The sequence below is a fragment of the Penaeus vannamei genome, chromosome 12 (assembly GCF_042767895.1).
Source record: "Penaeus vannamei isolate JL-2024 chromosome 12, ASM4276789v1, whole genome shotgun sequence".
NCBI classification, from domain to species: domain Eukaryota; kingdom Metazoa; phylum Arthropoda; class Malacostraca; order Decapoda; family Penaeidae; genus Penaeus; species Penaeus vannamei.
Genome location: NC_091560.1, coordinates 8,215,547 through 8,223,046, shown reverse-complemented (window position 1 = coordinate 8,223,046; position 7,500 = coordinate 8,215,547).

Here is a 7,500-nt window from a genome sequence, read left to right as displayed (position 1 = left end):
CAATAATCACAACAACTAGAAGTACTTCGAGAGCGCATACCTCCGCCAAGGCAACAGGGTCGCCGATGCAATAAAAATATTCACACAAAGAATTATATTAAAAATACTTTTTCGCACAAAGAATTACATAAAAAAATACTTTTTCACACAAAGAATTACATTAAAAATACTTTTTCGCACAAAGAATTACATTAAAAATACTTTTTCACACAAAGAATTACATTAAAAATACTTTTTCACACAAAGAATTACATTAAAAATACTTTTTCACACAAAGAATTACATTAAAAATACTTTTTCGCACAAAGAATTACATTAAAAATACTTTTTCACACAAAGAATTACATTAAAAATACTTTTTCGCACAAAGAATTACATTAAAAATACTTTTTCACACAAAGAATTACATTAAAAATACTTTTTCACACAAAGAATTACATTAAAAATACTTTTTCACACAAAGAATTACATAAAAAATACTTTTTCACACAAAGAATTACATTAAAAATACTTTTTCACACAAAGAATTACATTAAAAATACTTTTTCACACAAAGAATTACATTAAAAATACTTTTTCACACAAAGAATTACATAAAAAATACTTTTTCACACAAAGAATTACATTAAAAATACTTTTTCACACAAAGAATTACATTAAAAATACTTTTTCGCACAAAGAATTACATTAAAAATACTTTTTCACACAAAGAATTACATTAAAAATACTTTTTCACACAAAGAATTACATTAAAAATACTTTTTCACACAAAGAATTACATAAAAAATACTTTTTCACACAAAGAATTACATTAAAAATACTTTTTCACACAAAGAATTACATAAAAAATACTTTTTCACACAAAGAATTACATTAAAAATACTTTTTCACACAAAGAATCACATTAAAAATACTTTTTCACACAAAGAATTACATTAAAAATACTTTTTCACACAAAGAATTACATTAAAAATACTTTTTCACACAAAGAATTACATTAAAAATACTTTTTCACACAAAGAATTACATTAAAAATACTTTTTCACACAAAGAATTACATTAAAAATACTTTTTCACACAAAGAATTACATTAAAAATACTTTTTCACACAAAGAATTACATTAAAAATACTTTTTCGCACAAAGAATTACATTAAAAATACTTTTTCACACAAAGAATTACATTAAAAATACTTTTTCACACAAAGAATTACATTAAAAATACTTTTTCGCACAAAGAATTACATTAAAAATACTTTTTCACACAAAGAATTACATAAAAAATACTTTTTCACACAAAGAATTACATTAAAAATACTTTTTCACACAAAGAATTACATTAAAAATACTTTTTCACACAAAGAATTACATAAAAAATACTTTTTCACACAAAGAATTACATTAAAAATACTTTTTCACACAAAGAATTACATTAAAAATACTTTTTCACACAAAGAATTACATTAAAAATACTTTTTTCGCACAAAGAATTACATAAAAAATACTTTTTCACACAAAGAATTACATTAAAAATACTTTTTCACACAAAGAATTACATTAAAAATACTTTTTCGCACAAAGAATTACATTAAAAATACTTTTTCACACAAAGAATCACATTAAAAATACTTTTTCACACAAAGAATTACATTAAAAATACTTTTTCACACAAAGAATTACATAAAAAATACTTTTTCACACAAAGAATTACATTAAAAATACTTTTTCACACAAAGAATTACATTAAAAATACTTTTTCGCACAAAGAATTACATAAAAAATACTTTTTCACACAAAGAATTACATTAAAAATACTTTTTCACACAAAGAATTACATTAAAAATACTTTTTCACACAAAGAATTACATAAAAAATACTTTTTCACACAAAGAATTACATTAAAAATACTTTTTCACACAAAGAATTACATTAAAAATACTTTTTCGCACAAAGAATTACATTAAAAATACTTTTTCACACAAAGAATTACATTAAAAATACTTTTTCACACAAAGAATTACATAAAAAATACTTTTTCACACAAAGAATTACATTAAAAATACTTTTTCACACAAAGAATTACATTAAAAATACTTTTTCACACAAAGAATTACATAAAAAATACTTTTTCACACAAAGAATTACATTAAAAATACTTTTTCACACAAAGAATTACATTAAAAATACTTTTTCACACAAAGAATTACATAAAAAATACTTTTTCACACAAAGAATTACATTAAAAATACTTTTTCACACAAAGAATTACATTAAAAATACTTTTTCACACAAAGAATTACATAAAAAATACTTTTTCACACAAAGAATTACATTAAAAATACTTTTTCGCACAAAGAATTACATTAAAAATACTTTTTCACACAAAGAATTACATAAAAAATACTTTTTCACACAAAGAATTACATTAAAAATACTTTTTCACACAAAGAATTACATTAAAAATACTTTTTCGCACAAAGAATTACATAAAAAAATACTTTTTCACACAAAGAATTACATAAAAAATACTTTTTCACACAAAGAATTACATTAAAAATACTTTTTCGCACAAAGAATTACATTAAAAATACTTTTTCACACAAAGAATTACATAAAAAATACTTTTTCACACAAAGAATTACATTAAAAATACTTTTTCACACAAAGAATTACATTAAAAATACTTTTTCACACAAAGAATTACATAAAAAATACTTTTTCACACAAAGAATTACATTAAAAATACTTTTTCACACAAAGAATTACATTAAAAATACTTTTTCACACAAAGAATTACATAAAAAATACTTTTTCACACAAAGAATTACATTAAAAATACTTTTTCACACAAAGAATTACATTAAAAATACTTTTTCACACAAAGAATTACATAAAAAATACTTTTTCACACAAAGAATTACATTAAAAATACTTTTTCACACAAAGAATTACATTAAAAATACTTTTTCACACAAAGAATTACATAAAAAATACTTTTTCACACAAAGAATTACATTAAAAATACTTTTTCGCACAAAGAATTACATTAAAATACTTTTTCACACAAAGAATTACATTAAAAATACTTTTTCACACAAAGAATTACATTAAAAATACTTTTTCGCACAAAGAATTACATTAAAAATACTTTTTCACACAAAGAATTACATTAAAAATACTTTTTCACACAAAGAATTACATTAAAAATACTTTTTCACACAAAGAATTACATTAAAAATACTTTTTCACACAAAGAATTACATTAAAAATACTTTTTCACACAAAGAATTACATTAAAAATACTTTTTCACACAAAGAATTACATAAAAAATACTTTTTCACACAAAGAATTACATTAAAAATACTTTTTCACACAAAGAATTACATTAAAAATACTTTTTCACACAAAGAATTACATTAAAAATACTTTTTCACACAAAGAATTACATTAAAAATACTTTTTCACACAAAGAATTACATTAAAAATACTTTTTCACACAAAGAATTACATTAAAAATACTTTTTCACACAAAGAATTACATAAAAAATACTTTTTCACACAAAGAATTACATTAAAAATACTTTTTCACACAAAGAATTACATTAAAAATACTTTTTCACACAAAGAATTACATTAAAAATACTTTTTCACACAAAGAATTACATTAAAAATATTTTTTCACACAAAGAATTACATTAAAAATACTTTTTCACACAAAGAATTACATAAAAAATACTTTTTCACACAAAGAATTACATTAAAAATACTTTTTCACACAAAGAATTACATAAAAAATACTTTTTCACACAAAGAATTACATTAAAAATACTTTTTCACACAAAGAATCACATTAAAAATACTTTTTCACACAAAGAATTACATTAAAAATACTTTTTCACACAAAGAATTACATTAAAAATACTTTTTCGCACAAAGAATTACATAAAAAATACTTTTTCACACAAAGAATTACATTAAAAATACTTTTTCGCACAAAGAATTACATTAAAAATACTTTTTCGCACAAAGAATTACATTAAAAATACTTTTTCACACAAAGAATTACATTAAAAATACTTTTTCACACAAAGAATCACATAAAAAATACTTTTTCACACAAAGAATTACATAAAAAATACTTTTTCACACAAAGAATTACATTAAAAATACTTTTTCGCACAAAGAATTACATTAAAAATACTTTTTCACACAAAGAATTACATTAAAAATACTTTTTCACACAAAGAATTACATTAAAAATACTTTTTCACACAAAGAATTACATTAAAAATACTTTTTCGCACAAAGAATTACATTAAAAATACTTTTTCACACAAAGAATTACATTAAAAATACTTTTTCGCACAAAGAATTACATTAAAAATACTTTTTCGCACAAAGAATTACATTAAAAATACTTTTTCACACAAAGAATTACATTAAAAATACTTTTTCGCACAAAGAATTACATTAAAAATACTTTTTCACACAAAGAATTACATTAAAAATACTTTTTCACACAAAGAATTACATTAAAAATACTTTTTCGCACAAAGAATTACATTAAAAATACTTTTTCACACAAAGAATTACATTAAAAATACTTTTTCACACAAAGAATTACATAAAAAATACTTTTTCACACAAAGAATTACATTAAAAATACTTTTTCGCACAAAGAATTACATTAAAAATACTTTTTCACACAAAGAATTACATTAAAAATACTTTTTCACACAAAGAATTACATTAAAAATACTTTTTCACACAAAGAATTACATTAAAAATACTTTTTCACACAAAGAATTACATTAAAAATACTTTTTCACACAAAGAATTACATTAAAAATACTTTTTCACACAAAGAATTACATTAAAAATACTTTTTCACACAAAGAATTACATTAAAAATACTTTTTCACACAAAGAATTACATAAAAAATACTTTTTCACACAAAGAATTACATTAAAAATACTTTTTCACACAAAGAATTACATTAAAAATACTTTTTCACACAAAGAATTACATTAAAAATACTTTTTCACACAAAGAATTACATTAAAAATACTTTTTCACACAAAGAATTACATTAAAAATACTTTTTCACACAAAGAATTACATTAAAAATACTTTTTCACACAAAGAATTACATAAAAAATACTTTTTCACACAAAGAATTACATTAAAAATACTTTTTCACACAAAGAATTACATAAAAAATACTTTTTCACACAAAGAATTACATTAAAAATACTTTTTCACACAAAGAATTACATTAAAAATACTTTTTCACACAAAGAATTACATTAAAAATACTTTTTCACACAAAGAATTACATTAAAAATACTTTTTCACACAAAGAATTACATTAAAAATACTTTTTCACACAAAGAATTACATTAAAAATACTTTTTCACACAAAGAATTACATTAAAAATACTTTTTCACACAAAGAATTACATTAAAAATACTTTTTCACACAAAGAATTACATTAAAAATACTTTTTCACACAAAGAATTACATTAAAAATACTTTTTCACACAATTACATTGAAAATACTTCTTTTTCAAGTACACTGATGACGTCCGTGTTTCCTAATCTTGCAATGCTAATGAATCCTTAAAAAAAAAAATCCTGGATCCAGATCATGATTCAATTCACCACAAAAATTAAATCGCATCTTAAGTAAAAAATCCATAAAAATCTGTTCATAACTTTTTTGTTTATCTTGCTCACCAACTAACCAACAAACTAACCAACGCTACCGAAAACATAACCTCCTTGGCGTTGGTAATAAAATTGATAATAATACTAATAACAATATTGATAATAATGATAATGATGATATTGAAAATGATAATGTAATAATAATAATAATTATAATGAAATTAATGATAATAACTATGATAATAATAATGATAATGATGATAATATTAATGATAATAATAACAATGATAATAATAATGATAATGATAAGAATGATGATAATAATGATACTACTACTGATAATGATGATGATGACAATAATACTAATGATAATAATGATGATAATGTTAATAATAAACATAATGAATAATTAGGGGAAAAAACAACACAACAACACAAATAAACTTGTCTTATGTTTAACGACAGGAGCAGAGTAAGAGTAATGCCAGTAATTACTCACATCTCCCATCTACTTTCATCGACTATCATTTATCAGGTACTCGGACCATCTGTCATCAGCAAAGGATCTGGAAGCATGTATAGAGTCATCTTTAGACTTGTCATTATCGCTACATCTATAGGATTTCCGAACGGTTATACACGTATTTCTATGATAAATATACACGTATTTCTATGATAAAGTGATGTGACGTATTCATGTTGGCTGATGTAGAAAAAGGTATGAGTGAGAATGAATATCTTGTATATCTTGTCTTGGGAAGATATTCATTCTCATTCTTTTTTTTTCTACACAGTGATACGTCTAAATGTTCACGTACTTTAAAAATCTGAATATTTGATAAATTACTTATCTAATCCAAAATCAAATCAAAAGATAAAACACCAATTTTCCACATTTACATCTTATTAAAGTCTAATGATCATGTAAATCACAAGATATTACTGGTGACTATAAGCGCCGTGAATGTCCATAACGAAACGCGTAAATCATTCTCTGTGCCTCTAGGATGATCAAGCGATAGGCCGAGGCTTGTCTTTGAGGTCGCTTATCATTCTATTAGGGTCAGGCTTTTGTCTACGAGGAGATTAATTGGCCAAGACAAGATAGGCTGGCCAGGGTGACTTGCCGTTTCGACCAAGCGAGAGGGATAAAGGGAAAAGTAAAGAGAGAGGGTTGATCGCTTTCGAAAAAGGGTTTGATCGCTTTCGAAAGGTGTTCGAAACCCTTATTATAGGCAATGCGGTTTTGTTTGTCCTCTTTTGTGACACTTTTGGTATCTATGCATTCGTTTCTCTTATTACTAACAGAGCATTTGAGTAAGTGCTTTCAAATTTTCATGTTTATATGAATCTATATACTTAAATCTATACTATATCTGTAAATATATCTTTCTATTAGCTTCTCTCTATCTACCTGCTTATGATTCAGTGCATTAATCTATATAATATCTATTCGTTACCTGACTAATATTCGCAACTATCTATCTTCACATGTGGCTATTCGCACAGAGAAAATGGAGGAGTAGGAGAGAAAGCGAGAAAGCGAGAAAGCGAGATAGTGATAGATACCAATTAAGAGAAGTTTTATAAATCGTTACGTGTATGATCATTCAGGTTTAGTATTTAATGGACACACTCTTCATATGTATATATCTAAGGAAAGGCACACTTTTTCAGAAAACACACAGCCAATATATATATATATATATATATATATATATATATATATATATATATATATATATATATATATATATATATATATATATGTATATCTGTGTGTGTGTGTGTGTGTGTGTGTATGTATGTATATTGAGCTCATATAAAGGTA